The 18,098-nt window shown below is 42.5% G+C and overlaps 1 protein-coding gene across 1 annotated transcript in view; it reads right to left on the bottom strand.

Annotated features, from left to right (window-relative positions):
- The window catches only part of OSBP2 (oxysterol binding protein 2), a 385,374-nt gene that overhangs the window by 205,569 nt on the left and 161,707 nt on the right, over positions 1-18,098 (bottom strand). The window lies entirely within an intron of this gene.

Here is an 18,098-nt window from a genome sequence, read left to right as displayed (position 1 = left end):
TACCTCCCCATTGAATTCAATAGAGAAAACCTGCAACAGAAAACCAGCCATTCCGCAGAATAAATAGACATGCTGCGGAATAAAAAAAACGCACCGCAGGTCAATTTATGAACGTTTTTTCTGCAGATTTTTTACACAGCGTGTGAATGATAATTTGTTTGAATCTCATCCACTTTACAGCTATTGTAATACGCTGCAGATTTCGAATTGAAATCAGTTTTGTAAAATCCGCAGTATTTACGCTATGTGTGGACTTACCCTTAAAGTTCCCTGTTAAAGAGAAATTCCTAATTTTTTTACTCCCAATATGCATGGGTGGCTTGACCTTGAGAGTACATATCATGCTGATTGATTTTATATATATATATATATATATATATATATATATATATATATATATATATATATGTAAAAGTCTATGTGTGTATGAAGCAATTAATAGTTTTGCGTGAATAGGAAAATGGTGTAAGCCATAACAAAATCCATCATTACTTGGTCTTTACAAATTGCAACTATTCGTACTTTCTCTGCAGGTCACGAGATTGCTAATAGATTATGTGCTGTTCAAATTTTTGTTGTGTTTATGGTATCCATATATGTGGGGTTAGTGACTGCCTCCACTTGTTGTTCTTGCACTCCTCCCATTCTGCCCTGGGTGATTTTAATCAGTTTAAGGCCTCATTTACACGAGCGTATTATACGCGCGTGCGACGCGCGTGCTTTTCACGCGTGTCGTACGCACCTATGATAGTCTATGGGGCTGTTTAGACGATGCGTGAATTTTGCGCTGCGTGAGTGCGTTGCGTAAAACTCACGACATGTTCTATATTCTTGCGTTTTTCACGCAACACGCACCCATTGACTTCAATGGGTGCGTGAAAACAACGCATGCCACACTGACGGTCCTGCGTTGCATGCGCGAAAATCACGCAAGAGCTGTCAAACTCCTGAATGTAAACAGAAAAGCACCACGTGCTTTTCTGGTTACAAACATCCAAACGGAGTGTCAAATTCGAGATGAGCGCACCGAACTTCACCGGGTTCGGCCAAACTCGTTTTGACCGAAACCGGTAAAAAATGTTCGGGTACGCGACGTCAGGAGACAGTCACTGTCCACGGTGCTGAAAGCGTTAAACTGGTTCAGCACCATGGACAGTGACTTCCGCTCCGAAAATCCATGAACCTGTAAAAAAAAAAAGACGTTCTGACTTACCGATAACTCCGGTCCGACCTCCCGGGATGACAGTTCAGTCCAAATGACAGCTGCAGCCAATCACAGGCCAAGCACAGGCTGCAGCCAATCACAGGCTGCAGCGGTCTCATGGACTGCGGCGTCATCCTGGGAGGTGGGGCCGGATGGCAAGAGAGGGACGCGTCACCAAGGCAACGGCCGGGAGCCCGGACTGGGGGAAGCAGGAAGTTCTTGGTAAGTATGAAAGTCTTTTTATTTTCACAGGTTGGTGTATATTGTGATCGGCATTCACTGTCGAGGGTGCTGAAAGAGTTACTGCCGATCAGTTAGCTCTTTCAGCACCTTGGACAGTGACGGGCCTCGACTACCTCATCTCTATGATGGCGGCTGCGTGAAAATCACGCAGCCGCGCATCACGACACACGGAGCTGTCAAATGCCTTTTGCGCGTTTAAAACGCAACAAGGCTGCGTATACGCAGTGCATACGCCATGCATACGCGCGCAAAACGCAGCGTTTTTTGCGCGCGCAAAACGCATACGCTCGTGTAAATGAGGCCTAATGCTGGATCCTACCATCCCCAGGTATATATGTAGGCTTAGTCCCAGTTCTGGGTGTATGTGCAGCGTAGGTTCCCACCTTACAGAGGTCGCCTTGTCGTGGCAGGTGGGCTAACACTTTTTGATCAAAATGTGCACTAAGAACCTCCCTATTTGTAAGTAGATTTAGCTTTAGTGCATATTTATTTATATTTAGTGGTTTAGGTGGCATTAGTGTCGCAGGGTGCTGTCACCATTCTATGTTTGCTATATATATATATATATATATGTAAAAGTCTATGTGTGTATGAAGCAATTAATAGTTTTGCGTGAATAGGAAAATGGTGTAAGCCATAACAAAATCCATCATTACTTGGTCTTTACAAATTGCAACTATTCGTACTTTCTCTGCAGGTCACGAGGTTGCTAATAGATTTTTATCTATAAGAATCCTCATTAAATCTTGCCTGTTCTATTAGGTCAGCATTACTGATTCAGACCTCCTTCTGTAGGCACATTCATGCTGTGAATTTGAAATAACTATTTCAACGTACCATGTTGCTAAAACAGAATGTTGCTGAAGGAGAATGAAAAAACACCAACCCAGCTTTAATTCAGTGTCCTTCAGGAAATCATTAGGGCAACTGGGGTTTTATGGGTCTATATAAGGCTGGATTCACACAAGAAAGTTCGGTCCGTAAAGGACGGAACGTATTTCGGCCGCAAGTCCCGGACCGAACACACTGCAGGGAGCCGGGCTCCTAGCATCATACTTATGTACGACGCTAGGAGTCCCTGCCTCTCCGTGGAACTACTGTCCCGTACTGAAAACATGATTACAGTACGGGACAGTTGTCCGGCAGCGAGGCAGGGACTCCTAGTGTCGTACATAACTATGATGCTAGGAGCCCGGCTCCCTTCAGTGTGTTCTGTCCGGGACTTGCGGCCGAAATATGTTCCGTCCTTTATGGACCGAATAAGCTCGTGTGAATCCAGCCTAAGGGTATGTTCACACGCAGTGAGCAAAAACGGCGGAAAATTCAGGCGAAAACAGCTCCTGATTTTCAGACGTTTTTGTAGCAACTCGTGTTTTTCGCTGCGTTTTTTGGAGCGGTTTTTCAATGGAGTCAATGAAAAATGCCTCCAAAAATGTCCCAAGAAGTGTCCTGCACTTCTTTTGACGAGCAGTCATTTTACGCGCCATATTTTGACAGCGACGCGTAAAATAAAGGCTCGTGGGAACAGAACATCGTAAATCCCATTGCAAGCAATGGGCAGATGTTTGTAGGCGTATTAGGGGCGTTTTTTCAGGCGTAATTCGAGGCGTAAAATGCCCCAATTACACCTGAAAACACTGCGTGAGAACATACCCTGACACTTCCAACTACATCTTGGCAATGGACATCACGTGTACAAATTAACACCCTACCTTCTTGTAATCTATTACATAAGGTTGTTTCCTCTGGCAATACATGACTACAGACTACAAAATGGTCTTTCCAAGGATTAGTTCTCATTATTAGGCCTTATTCACATGAACGTGTATTACGTGCGTGAAAATCACGCGCATCGCACTGACCTGTGTTAGTGAATGGAGCCGTTCAGACAGTCCGTGATTTTCACGCAGCGTATGTGCGCTGCGTAAAACTCACAACATGTCCTATACTTGGCCGTTTTTCGCGCATCATGCACCCATTGAAGTCAATGGATGCGTGAAAATCACGCACGGCACACGGAAGCACTTCCATGTGACGCACGTGATTCGCACAACAGTAGATAAAGAAAGGAAGGAAAAAATAAAAGCACTTCCTTCATTTCTTTTTCTAAACATCAAAACCGCGTGTCATAAGAATGGCATATGTGTGAAAATCATTCATTCACTGACACACGGAAGTGCAACGCGCGCAAAACGCTGCGTCCCCCACCAAACGCACACGTTCCCTGTGAATAAGGCCTTATAGGGATTTCTTCTACAATGTTTTTTGACATATCAATAGTCAGAAGCATTGTTGGTGGTAGTCTTAAAGGGGCTCTCCGAGCACCAGACTGCAGTAATGCAGCACGTCCGCTATACTGTGACCGGAGCCATTTGCTTCCAGCATGGACATACAGTGTCCGGACGTAGCCGGAGCAGTTGATCGGTGCCTGGGTCCGGGTGTCGCACCCCCACTGATCATATAACCCCTTTAACTCTAGGATCCCCACCACTCCCAAGGTTGGGCTGGTTTTATTCCCCTTTGGAATGGGAGATCCCGCTGTGCAAGTATGGTCTTTCCCCATTTAAGTAAATGGGATTTATAGAAAACACAAAGTGCATTAATTGGAAACCAATTTTATGAAGTGAATAAATAAATGTGCAAAGACTGTACACGCAGTTATTTTTCTTATAGGATGTGAAGTATTCCTTTCAAATTGATCAGAGTTTGACATTAGGAGGCCATTCATTTCTATGCCGACAACTGAAAAAGTCTCCTTATTACACATGGTGATTTGGCTTGTCTGATAATACACAATTAAACATATCAGATTCTTCTTACGATTGCAGCAATTATCCCCAAATGAAAACCATTGCTTTGGGTCATTTACATACAACACTTAGTGGCGGTCACAACTAATTGGATCGCACAAAAAATTGTAGCATGACAAGAAATGCACATACAACATTTTATAATGTAAGGACTTTGTGATGTAACGTCCAGAGAATGTGCGTGATTAAAGACAATATTGGGTATCCAATATTTTTTACTGCAATAACTTCTTGGTTATTCCACCTGGTTAAAGATGCTAGATGGGTAAAAGCAAATGATGTTATAACCCTTAACGTATGTTCACACGGCCTATTTTCTGACATTTTTCGGGTGTAAACGCCCAAAAAATAGCCCAAAAAAATCGGAAGCAGAACGCCTCCAAACATCTGCCCATTGATTTCTGTTCTGACGGCCGCGTAAAAAAAACGGCCGCGAAAAAGAAGTGCAGGTCACTTCTTGGGACGTTTTTGGAGCAGTTTTTCATAGACTATAGAAAACCGCTCCAAAAACGGCCGTAAAAAACGCAGTGAAAAACGCAGACAAAATCACGAGTGGCTTAAAAAACATCTGAAAATCAGGAGCCGTTTTCCCTTGACGTTTTTGACTCGTGAACATAACCTTAGGGTATGTTCACACGCAAACTCAAAAACGTCTGAAAATAAGCCGGGTGAACATACCCTAACTGATGTATAGCACACTGAGCTAAGGATTCAGATGTATCCTCAGGGATTTATTATGTACTACATGTGCTTGTTCATGCATACGGTAAAGGGAAGGGAAAGACTTTAGAAGAAGTGTCCCCAAAACATTAGGAACAAGCAATAATGTTTACATGATTACTTTTTTCCATTTTTATTATGTTTATATCTAAACACCTAGGTTTAAGAACTATGTTTAGGGTGGAATTTGCGGTGGATTTCACCCTTTGCGTTGCAAAAAAAAAAAAAAGGTGCACAGTAACCCTTCCCCCAAGAAAATTCATAAAAGTTAATCAATAAGTCCCACATACCCCAAAATAATACCAATAAAAACTACATCTCATCCCGCAAAATACAAGTTACATACGACTACAAAGATGGAAACATTTTACGAGTTATGGCTTTTGGAAAGCGGTGATACAAAAACAATATTTTTTCCAAGCATTTTTATTGCTCAATAGTAGTAAAAAAAAACAAAAAAACAAAAAACCTTTAAATATTTAGCATAAAAGTAACATGTTATACACGCTGCAGAGTGAACGACATTATTTAAAACTGCAAAAGAACAATTGCTGATTTTTTTTTCCATTTCTTCCCAAAAAACAATTTACTAAAGGTTAATCAATAAGATTATATGTACCCTAAAACGGTGCCACTGAAAAACGCAGCTCCACCCACAAAAAAACAAGCCCTCGTACAGCTACGTAGACGGAAAAGTAAAAAAACAGTTCTGGTTCTTGGAATGCGAGGGTGAAATAGCAAAACAGAATGCTTGGTCCTAAAGAACAAAATAGGCTTGGTCGGTAAGGGGTTAAAACCTGGATGGGAAGTCCCTAACGTGATTGAACAGACACCGGAGAGAAGCGAGCCCCCTGGTCAGATTGCACGTATGGTATAGGTGGTATAGGTCTGTCCCTGACCTACATCATCTATTGTAGCAACTAATACTACTACAGGAATAGCAGGATTCTGGTATGCAACTTATTGCAAGTTACTATACAGTGTACGATATTGTGGCTTCAATGTATAAACTAATACAAAGGATATTTGCCCATGAAAAAAATCAATAAGGTGACGATTTTAATATCCTAGCACCAGTGTTTTTTTTACCTATACAGATTTCCTATAACATCAGGGGAGGTTAAATCTCGCCTTACCGCCGTGACTTATCAACCATAGTCTGGCCACTGCAGTCACATGTTGTATCATCGGTATTGATGACATCGGGCACAGAAGAAAACAGAGGAGCGGCAAGGGTGAGACTAATTAGGTCATCAAGCCAAGGAATATTTCTGAGTTTCTGTGTTCGATTCCCGACAAAGAGATAACTGTATAATAGGGACAGAGGAGAGGATACATTCACACACGTTGGAAGCGACGCAGCTGAAAGCCGCACCACAAAAACTGCCCATAAATACAGAATGGTCATTGTATAATAAAAAGTTATACAACTTTCCAATACACTTTTGTGTTCCTCACTATTTTTAAGACCTGTGCTTGCTGTGAGTGATTGGGAACATTCTTATTTACATGTACAGACCTACATTTTTGGGTTTGCAACAATGTATTTTTCATTAGTAATTACGGACCCGTTCATTTCTATTGGCCACGGACACCTTTCAGTATTTTTACTTATGGATGTCAGTGCTGAAAAAAAATTATACAACCTGTTCTATTCTTGTCCGTAATTATGCCAAGGACTCTCCCACAGAAGCCTATGGGCGGTTCCGTAAATACGGACGGCTACTGATGTGTATCTGTAATTTGTCCGTATTTATGGAAGCATTGCTAGGCAACATGTTGATGACATCATTTGCAACCTCCCTCTTTTTGTAAGGATCCGTATATACAAATGAAATACGGATATATCTGCCACATCAGCTATAGCGTTCAGATGGAAAACATGTAACGTCCCGACCATCACAGACATCATTAAAAAAGTCAATACAAACTATCAATATGAATATATTTATGCCTGTAGTATACAAAGACATGACCGGTTCTGTAGAGATTGGATGTGTTGGAATAATTCTGTATATGCCGTACCTCTCCCTTTCTAGTGGGAGCTCATATGTTGTCTATTGTATACATTTTATTTTTTCTTTATGATGACCTGTATACGTTCTTCACAACATTTATTTTATTTACCTTTTTTTTATTATCCATATTATTGTGAATCCCATTTTCTCAAAATGTTAAAACTTATAGGTTAATTATTATTTGAGACTAACTATTTACTTCTACCTGCGAGTAGAACTGTTAGGCCTCATTTACACGAGCGTGTGCGTTTTGCGCACGCAAAAAAACGATGCGTTTTGCGTGCGCAAAAGGCAATTGACAGCTCCGTGTGTCATCCGTGTATGATGCGCGGCTGCGTGATTTTCGCGCAGCCGCCATCATAGAGATGAGGTAGTCGACGCCCGTCACTGTCCAAGGTGCTGAAAGAGCTAACTGATCGGCAGTAACTCTTTCAGCACCCTCGACAGTGAATGCCGATCACAATCTACACCAACCTGTGAATAAAAAAAGACGTTCACACTTACCATGAACTGCCTGCTTCCTCCAGTCCGGTCTCCCGGCCGTTGCCTTGGTGACGCGTCCCTCTCTTGTCATCCGGCCCCACCTCCCAGGATGACGCGGCAGGCCATGAGACCGCTGCAGCCTGTGATTGGCTGCAGCCTGTGCTTGGCCTGTGATTGGCTGCAGCTGTCACTTGGCCTGAATTGTCATCCCGGGAGGTCGGACTGGAGGAAGAAGCCGGGAGTTATCGGTAAGTCAGAACTTCTTTTTTTTTTTACACGTATATGTATATTGTGATCGAAAGTCACTGTCCATGGTGCTGAAACAGTTTAAGTCTTTCAGCACCGTGGGCAGTGACTGTCTCCAGACCTTTCTGAGCTTGGTGGTTTAAGTGGCTTGTGAACTAAGTGGAGTTCTAAAACCAGATTGTGTTGCTATACTTCTGTATTGTGTTGCTGTATTTCTGTGTTTGTGAATCTGTTTTGATTGCTAGCAAATAGAAGATAGCAAAAACTCACACAATTTAAAAAAAAAATTGTAAATTTTTTTTTTTCCCTTGCAGATTCGTTCCAGCTGAGCAGTTGACGAGGGGGAAGGGGTTAACTGGACACAGGTGGTATAAATTAGTCATCAGACCTCATTTTGAGCTTGCTCTTTCTGAGCTTGGTGGTTTAAGTGGCTTGTGAACTAAGTGGAGTTCTAAAACCGGATTGTGTTGCTGTACTTCTGTATTGTGTTGCTGTATTTCTGTGTTTGTGAATCTGTTTTGATTGCTAGCAAATAGAAGATAGCAAAAACTCACACAATTTAAAAAAAAAATTGTAAATTTTTTTTTTTTTTTTTTTTTTCCCTTGCAGATTCGTTCCAGCTGAGCAGTTGACGAGGGGGAAGGGGTTAACTGGACACAGGTGGTATAAATTAGTCATCAGACCTCATTTTGAGCTTGCTCTTTCTGAGCTTGGTGGTTTAAGTGGCTTGTGAACTAAGTGGAGTTCTAAAACCGGATTGTGTTGCTGTACTTCTGTATTGTGTTGCTGTATTTCTGTGTTTGTGAATCTGTTTTGATTGCTAGCAAATAGAAGATAGCAAAAACTCACACAATTTAAAAAAAAAATTGTAAATTTTTTTTTTTTTTTTTTTTTTCCCTTGCAGATTCGTTCCAGCTGAGCAGTTGACGAGGGGGAAGGGGTTAACTGGACACAGGTGGTATAAATTAGTCATCAGACCTCATTTTGAGCTTGCTCTTTCTGAGCTTGGTGGTTTAAGTGGCTTGTGAACTAAGTGGAGTTCTAAAACCGGATTGTGTTGCTGTACTTCTGTATTGTGTTGCTGTATTTCTGTGTTTGTGAATCTGTTTTGATTGCTAGCAAATAGAAGATAGCAAAAACTCACACAATTTAAAAAAAAAATTGTACATTTTTTTTTTTTTTTTCCCTTGCAGATTCGTTCCAGCTGAGCAGTTGACGAGGGGGAAGGGGTTAACTGGACACAGGTGGTATAAATTAGTCATCAGACCTCATTTTGAGCTTGCTCTTTCTGAGCTTGGTGGTTTAAGTGGCTTGTGAACTAAGTGGAGTTCTAAAACCGGATTGTGTTGCTGTACTTCTGTATTGTGTTGCTGTATTTCTGTGTTTGTGAATCTGTTTTGATTGCTAGCAAATAGAAGATAGCAAAAACTCACACAATTTAAAAAAAAAATTGTAAATTTTTTTTTTTTTTTTTTTTCCCTTGCAGATTCGTTCCAGCTGAGCAGTTGACGAGGGGGAAGGGGTTAACTGGACACAGGTGGTATAAATTAGTCATCAGACCTCATTTTGAGCTTGCTCTTTCTGAGCTTGGTGGTTTAAGTGGCTTGTGAACTAAGTGGAGTTCTAAAACCGGATTGTGTTGCTGTACTTCTGTATTGTGTTGCTGTATTTCTGTGTTTGTGAATCTGTTTTGATTGCTAGCAAATAGAAGATAGCAAAAACTCACACAATTTAAAAAAAAAATTGTAAATTTTTTTTTTTTTTTTTTTTTCCCTTGCAGATTCGTTCCAGCTGAGCAGTTGACGAGGGGGAAGGGGTTAACTGGACACAGGTGGTATAAATTAGTCATCAGACCTCATTTTGAGCTTGCTCTTTCTGAGCTTGGTGGTTTAAGTGGCTTGTGAACTAAGTGGAGTTCTAAAACCGGAGTTGAAAAGAGGAGTTGAAGCCCCAGTAAGTACTCTTCTTTTTCTTTGACAATTGTTCGGTGTTTTGGTGTAACTTGGATAATGGATAGCAAGATTGGAGGTTTTCTTCAGTGCACAGTTTGCCATATGTATGCACGACTGGAGCCGGAGTTCCAGGGTGAATATCTCTGTGGCAGATGTGAGCATGTTGTTCACCTGGAAGCTCGTATTAGAGATCTGGAGGAGCAGAATGCAACACTGAGGAGGATAGACAATTTTGAGCGGAGCTTGCTGCTCACAGAGCATGCAGTTAGTGGGTTACAACTGGAGGGTGAAGACATGGGTGAGCAGGATCAGGTAAGTAGCTGGGTTAATGTAGTTAGGGGCAGTAGAAAGGGGTCAAAGACAAGGAAGGCCGATCCGGTTTCTGGCATTCCAAGCAAAATTGCCACGTTGGGTGATGATGCGAGGGTGTCAGTCTCAGAAAAGGCAGCCCTAGTGGATACTGATCTCCCTAACAGCCGGGAGAACAGCCCAGCTAGTAGTCGGCGGGATGGTAATGCAGGCAAGCCAAGACAATTGATAGTCGTAGGGGATTCTATAATCAGGAAGACGGATAGAATAATTTGTCGCCAAGACCGCCTCAACCGAATGGTTTGCTGTCTCCCTGGTGCCAGGGTTCGGCATGTGGTGGAACGGGTGGACAAATTGCTGGGAGGGGCTGGTGATGATCCAGCTGTCGTGGTCCATGTCGGTACCAACGACAGAATAAATGGTAGGTGGAGGAGCCTTAAGAATAATTTTAAAGAACTAGGCTACAAGCTGAAGGGAAGGACCTCCAAGGTTGTATTCTCAGGAATACTGCCTGTGCCATGCGCATCACAGGAAAGACAGCGGGAGCTTAGGGAGTTAAATGCATGGCTGAAGTCTTGGTGTAGAGGAGAAGGATTTGGGTTCCTAGAGCACTGGGCTGACTTTTCATTGGGGTACAAACTGTATTCTGCAGATGATTTGCACCTAAATGGAAGGGGGTCCGCTGTGCTGGGGGAGAGAATTCTAGCTGGGGTGGCGGAGTATTTAAACTAGGGCTGAGGAGGGAGGTCAATGTAGAAAAAAAAGGGGTAGCCAGGTTAGAGAGGGGTCAGACTATATTGGTGGGGGGAGAAACAGAATGTGGGGAGAGGGCTAGACAACAAGTACCACGTGCTTTTCTGGTTACAAACATCCAAACGGAGTGTCAAATTAGAGATGAGCGCACCGAACTTCACCGGGTTTCGGCCGAACTCGTTTTAACCGAACCCGGCAAAAAATGTTCGGGTACATAGTTACATAGTTACATAGTTACATAGTTAGTACGGCTGAAAAAAGACACATGTCCATCAAGTTCAACCAAGGGAAGGGAAAAGGGAAGGAAAAATTTCTACACATAGGAGCTAATATTTTTTTGTTCTAGGAAATTATCTAACCCTTTTTTAAAGCCATCTACTGTCCCTGCTGTGACCAGCTCCTGCGGTAGGCTATTCCATAAATTCACCGTTCTTACTGTAAAGAAGCCTTGTCGCCTCTGCAGCTTGAACCTTTTTTTCTCCAGACGGAGGGAGTGCCCCCTTGTTTTTTGAGCGGGTTTTACAAGGAACAGGATATCACCATATTTTTTGTATGTGCCATTAATATATTTATATAAGTTAATCATGTCCCCCCTTAGTCGTCTTTTTTCAAGGCTAAATAGGTTTAATTCTTTCAATCTTTCCTCATAACTTAAATTCTCTATGCCCCTTATTAGCTTCGTTGCTCTTCTTTGTATTTTTTCCAACTCCAGGGCATCCTTTCTATGAACTGGAGCCCAGAACTGAACTGCATATTCTAGATGAGGCCTCACTAATGCTTTGTAAAGTGGCATTATTACATCCCTGTCCCTCGAGTCCATGCCTCTTTTAATACACGACAATATCCTGCTGGCCTTTGAAGCAGCTGATTGACACTGCATGCTGTTATTGAGTTTATGATTTACAAGTACACCCAGATCCTTCTCAACAAGTGAATCCGCCAGTGTAGCGCCCCCTAGGACATATGATGCATGCAGGTTGTTGGTACCCAGATGCATAACTTTACATTTATCTACATTAAACTTCATTTGCCAAGTGGACGCCCAAACACTTAGTTTGTTTAAAACTGCCTGTAATTCATGAACATCTTCCATAGTCTGAACTATATTACATAGCTTGGTGTCATCTGCAAAAATAGAAATAGTGCGATTAATCCCTTCCTCTATATCATTAATAAATAAGTTGAATAATAGTGGTCCCAGCACTGAACCCTGGGGTACACCACTTATAACCGGTGACCATTCAGAGAAGGAATCATTGACCACAACTCTCTGGATACGGTCCTTGAGCCAATTCTCAATCCAATTACAAACTATATTTTCTAAACCTATAGTCCTTAATTTACCCATTAGGCGTCTATGGGGGACAGTGTCAAATGCCTTTGCAAAGTCCAAAAACACTAAATCCACAGCGGCCCCTCTGTCTAGACTTCTGCTCACCTCTTCATAAAAACAGATTAGGTTAGTTTGACAACTTCTGTCCTTAGTAAAACAGTGCTGGCTGTCACTTATAATGCTATTTATTGTCACATAATCCTGTATATAGTCCCTCAATAGCCCCTCAAACATTTTCCCCACGATGGATGTTAAGCTTACTGGTCTATAATTACCCGGGGAAGACCTAGAGCCCTTTTTGAAAATAGGCACCACATTTGCCCTGCGCCAGTCCCTTGGCACTATACCAGTCACTAGAGATTCTCTGAATATTATGAAAAGGGGGACAGAAATAACTGAACTAAGCTCTTTAAGAATTCTAGGGTGTAACCCATCTGGTCCCGGAGCCTTGTGCACATTTATTTTATTTAATTTAGCTTGGACCATCTCTACATTCATCCAATTCAGTATATCAACTGATATATTAACAGCACTGGCACCGGCTACATCAGCTGCTCTTTCTTCTGTTGTATATACAGAGCTAAAGAACCCATTTAGTAACTCTGCCTTCTCTTGATCCCCTGTGATCAACTCCCCATTACCATTATCTAGGGGTCCTACATGTTCAGACCTTGGCTTTTTTGCATTTATATGCTTGAAGAATTTTTTAGGATTTGTTTTACTATCCTTGGCCACCTGCCTTTCATTTTGTATTTTTGCTAATTTTATTACATTTTTACAGATTTTATTAAGCTCTTTATATTTTACAAAGGCTGCAGATGTACCCTCAGATTTGTATTTTTTAAATGCCCTTTTTTTGTCATGTATTGCCCCTTTCACAGAAGGTGTAAGCCATGTGGGGTTTAATTTGAGTCGTTTATACTTATTACCTGTAGGAATAAATTTTGCACTATAATAACTCAAAGTAGATTTGAAAATCTCCCATTTATCATTTGTTCCATTATTTGACATTAGTTCTTCCCAGTCTATATCCTGAATTGCAGCCCTCATCCTGGGGAAATTGGCTTTCTTAAAATGAAATGTTTTTGCCCTCCCAGCCTGCGTTTGTTTTTTACAGTATAGGTAAAATGTAACTATATTGTGATCACTGTTACCGAGGTTTTCACGAACATTGACATTCCCAACAAGATCTGCATTATTAGAAATGACCAGATCCAACAGAGCTTCACCTCTAGTCGGGTCTTCCACAAACTGGCCCATAAAATTTTCCTGCAACAGGTTGAGGAAATGTCTCCCCTTTGCAGTTGAAGCCCGAACCATGACACCAATTAATATCCCGGAAATTAAAATCTCCCATTATCACTACAGTACCCGCCTGTGCAGCCCGCTCCATCTGTTTATATATCTGACCTTCCATCTCCTCAGTTATATTGGGGGTCTATAGATTACACCAAAAGTAATTTTTTCAGTGTTTACCTCCCTTTCTAGTTCCACCCACAAGGTTTCAACCTCCTCACAGTATTCACCCACTATTGTCTCTTTCACACTCGCCTTCATATCACTTCTCACATACAGACATACACCACCACCTTTCCTATTTGTCCTGTCTTTACGAAAAAGTGTAAAACCCTGTAGATTTACAGCCCAGTCATGTGAAGAGTCCAGCCATGTTTCAGCAACACCAACTATATCTATATTTTCTTCCAGTATCAAGGCCTCCAGCTCCCCCATTTTGCTTGCTAGACTTCTGGCATTTGTGAACATACACTTTAACTTGCCTGTCAGTTTTTCACTTTTATTATCAGAAATGTGATTTGACATTAATTGGTCCTTGTTATTTACACTGATGTTTTGTAACGAAAGGATCTCCTTATCTTGTTGTCTAGTCCTCTCCCCACATTCTGTTTCTCCCCCCACCAATATAGTCTGACCCCTCTCTAACCTGGCTACCCCTTTTTTTTCTACATTGACCTCCCTCCTCAGCCCTAGTTTAAATACTCCGCCACCCCAGCTAGAATTCTCTCCCCCCAGCACAGCGGACCCCCTTCCATTTAGGTGCAAATCATCTGCAGAATACAGTTTGTATCCCAATGAAAAGTCAGCCCAGTGCTCTAGGAACCCAAATCCTTCTCCTCTACACCAAGACTTCAGCCATGCATTTAACTCCCTAAGCTCCCGCTGTCTTTCCTGTGATGCGCATGGCACAGGCAGTATTCCTGAGAATACAACCTTGGAGGTCCTTCCCTTCAGCTTGTAGCCTAGTTCTTTAAAATTATTCTTAAGGCTCCTCCACCTACCATTTATTCTGTCGTTGGTACCGACATGGACCACGACAGCTGGATCATCACCAGCCCCTCCCAGCAATTTGTCCACCCGTTCCACCACATGCCGAACCCTGGCACCAGGGAGACAGCAAACCATTCGGTTGAGGTGGTCTTGGCGACAAATAATTCTATCCGTCTTCCTGATTATAGAATCCCCTACGACTATCAATTGTCTTGGCTTACCTGCATTACCATCCCGCCAACTACTAGCTGGGCTGTTCTCCCGGCTGTTAGGGAGATCAGTATCCACTAGGGCTGCCATTTCTGAGACTGACACCCTCGCATCATCACCCAACTTGGCAATTTTGCCTGGAATGTCAGAAACCGGATCGGCCTTCCTTGTCTTTGACCCCTTTCTACTGCCCCTAACTACATTAACCCAGCTACTTACCTGATCCTGCTCACCCATGTCTTCACCCTCCAGTTGTAACCCACTAACTGCATGCTCTGTGAGCAGCAAGCTCCGTTCAAAATTGTCTATCCTCCTCAGTGTTGCATTCTGCTCCTCCAGATCTCTAATACGAGCTTCCAGGTGAACAACATGCTCACATCTGCCACAGAGATATTCACCCTGGAACTCCGGCTCCAGTCGTGCATACATATGGCAAACTGTGCACTGAAGAAAACCTCCAATCTTGCTGTCCATTATCCCAGTTAAAAAAAAACAAAAAAAACAGCGAACAGGTGTTAATCAAAAAGATAAAGAAGTAGAAGAGTACTTACTTGGGCTTTAACTCCTCTTTTGAACTCCGGTTTTTGGAACTCCACTTAAAGGCATGGTGTCGCCCCAAAAACATGTTTTTTTTTTTAAAATTTAAACATTTAGTGTGTGGGTGATTAAACATTGTTCAAATTTTTTTTATTTTTTTCGCGAGTCAGGAAATATTATAAATTTTTTCAAATTTATAATACTACCCATTTTTGGTCACTAGATGGAGCTGTTTGGAGCTAGTTCCCAAAATTGCAGCATTGCAACATTGGGTTAAAAGCTATCGCTCTAGTGAGCTCTCAGCAATCCCCCCTCCTTTATCCTGGCTAGTGCCGGGATAAACGAGGGGTTTGAAAGGTTTAACCTCCTACACTGTGTGTCGCCATTTTTTGAGGTAACCCACAGTGTAGTAGGTTTACATGCAGTAGTAAACACACACAAACACTAACATACATTGAAATCGCTTACCTGCTCCTGCCGCCGCGGCCCGTCCGCTCCCTTTGCTGCCGCTGTTCCATGTGCACTTGTCCGGAAGCCGCGACCGGAAGTAGTAATATTACTGTCCAGCCGCGACTTCCGGTCCACGGGAAAATGGCGCCGGACGGCGCCAATTTCGAATAGGACTGTGTGGGAGCGGCGCATGCGCAGTTCCCACACAGACGCCGTACACGGCAGTCAATGGGACGGGAGCCGTTCGCAGTCCCTATGGGACTGTGGCTGCCGTATTCCATGTCTGTGTGTGTCGTTAATCGACACACACAGAAATGGAACAAAAAATGGCAGCCCCCATAGGGAAGAAAAAGTGTGAAAATAAGAAACAGTAAAACACAAACACACAAATGAAAATAAACGTTTATATTAAGGCACTAACATCTTTAACATATAAACAAATTATTTGTGATGACACTGTTCCTTTAATATACAAACCACTTGCTATTCAAGCCACAGAGCTTCCATTCACTTACAACAAACAGGGGTCTTGAGGAGAACTGAATAACTAAGTATATTAGAAAATTGCAGAACTTTTTATTATACTGTACAATGATAAAGCTGTATTTATAGCAAAAAACTATTTAATGATTAAAAAAAATTAAGTATCCAACTGTTATTTGTGCATATGTACCATTTCCCTACAATATTTTGTACAAAAACAAAGCTGCAGAATCAATGTCTGGCTGTACACTACAATATGGAATAGTATGAATGAAAATTTAAGATATATAAAATGTATTCCACTTACAAAACCCCACTGAAATCAGTGAACAAATGACAATAAATCCTTATTAATCACAGTTTCATATATAAATAGAACATATAGCGCAATGTCCATAAAGGGGTTAAAAACAGCATGGTGGACCATGGAGCACAGAAGAATCAAAAATATGTTCATAGTCATTACATACAAGTGCAGACAATCATCTTAGCAATGTGGGACAAGAAAGCAATATTAACAGTCAAAAAATGTTTTACTAGTTAAGGGTATGTGCACACGACCTCTTTTCAGACGTAATGGAGGCGTTTTACGCCTCAAATTACACCTGAAAATACGGCTCCAATACGTCGGCAAACATCTGCCCATTGCTCGTTGCCAATGTTCTGTGCAGACGGCTCGTCAAAAGAAGTGCAGGACACTTCTTGGGACGTTTTTGGAGCAGTTTTCTCATAGACTATTGAAAACAGCTCCAAAAACGTCCATGAAAAACGCGAGTTGCTCAAAAAACGTCTGAAAATCAGGTGCGGTTTCCCCATTTTTCATGGCCCAATCTTGGTCGGGTACAAGAGGTGTGAAGGCCGTAGAATCAAATTGCTTGGCCCTGAAAGTGGAGTATGATATTTATGCTGCTTTTTTAAGGGCCTTTACTCATTTCCCACCGCCATAGCTAACCATGTTTATGCTACAAGCCTAAAACTACCTGGTTCAGCATGTTTGATGAAGAGATTACTAAAGTTAAAGGGGTTTTCCGGAAGTAAAAAATTACTTTTAATTAAACTAAACAATAAAAAACATTTAACTTTGTAATGTACTTACGTTTGATTAGCTGGCTGTATCGTCGTATCCCCTCTTCCGTCACGTGACCGCTTGTCCATGTAAAATTTGCACTTCCTGTGCATACCCGTCCATTCACGCCTAACTTCCGGTTTCCGGTTTTCACAGTGTACGGTTACGTCATAAATGACGTAACTGTACCACTTGTTTTCCCCATCTGCTTAGAGCATGCGTGGTTGACACTACCACGCATGCTCTGTTAAATCATATGGCTGCGTCTTCAGCAGCAGTGTTTCATTGCGCATGCGCAAGTTTTAATATGTGGTGTCGGTGTGCACTGTGACGGCCGTGTCTGCCGTAGCTCGCTCTCTCCTTCTCCTCCTCACAGTCCGAAGCGCATGTGAGGAGAAGGAGGAGGAGGGTGTTTATTTGCTCACTGTAGGAGCGGAATCCCCAAACCCGGGATTGGGGATTCCGCTCCAGGAGAAGTCACAGACTTCACTGTGTCCATATATGGACAGTGACGTCAGGGACTAATGAAGCGGAATCCCCGCCGATGTGGCCGGGGATTCCGCTCCAAGAGAAGTCACAGACTTCACTGTGACCATATATGGACAGTGACGTCAGGGACTAATGAAGCGGAATCCCCGCCGATGTGGCCGGGGATTCCGCTCCAAGAGAAGTCACAGACTTCACAGTGTCCATATATGGACAGTGACGTCAGGGACTAATGAAGCGGAATCCCCGCCGATGTGGCCGGGGGTTCCGCTCCAGGAGAAGTCACGGACTTCACTGTGTCCATATATGGACACAGTGACTTCTGAAGCGGAATCACCGGCGAATTGGCCGGGGATTCCGCTCCAGGAAAAGTCACTGACTTCACTGTGTCCATATATGGACAGTGACGTCAGGGACTTCTGAAGCGGAATCCCCGCCGATGTGGCCGGGGATTCCGCTCCAGGAGAAGTCACTGACTTCACTGTGTCCATATATGGACAGTGACGTCA

Source organism: Rhinoderma darwinii, chromosome 1 (assembly GCF_050947455.1).
Source record: "Rhinoderma darwinii isolate aRhiDar2 chromosome 1, aRhiDar2.hap1, whole genome shotgun sequence".
Classification (NCBI taxonomy): Eukaryota; Metazoa; Chordata; class Amphibia; order Anura; family Rhinodermatidae; genus Rhinoderma; species Rhinoderma darwinii.
Note: the sequence above shows the minus strand (reverse complement) of the source record. Positions and strands in the feature narration are given on the sequence as shown.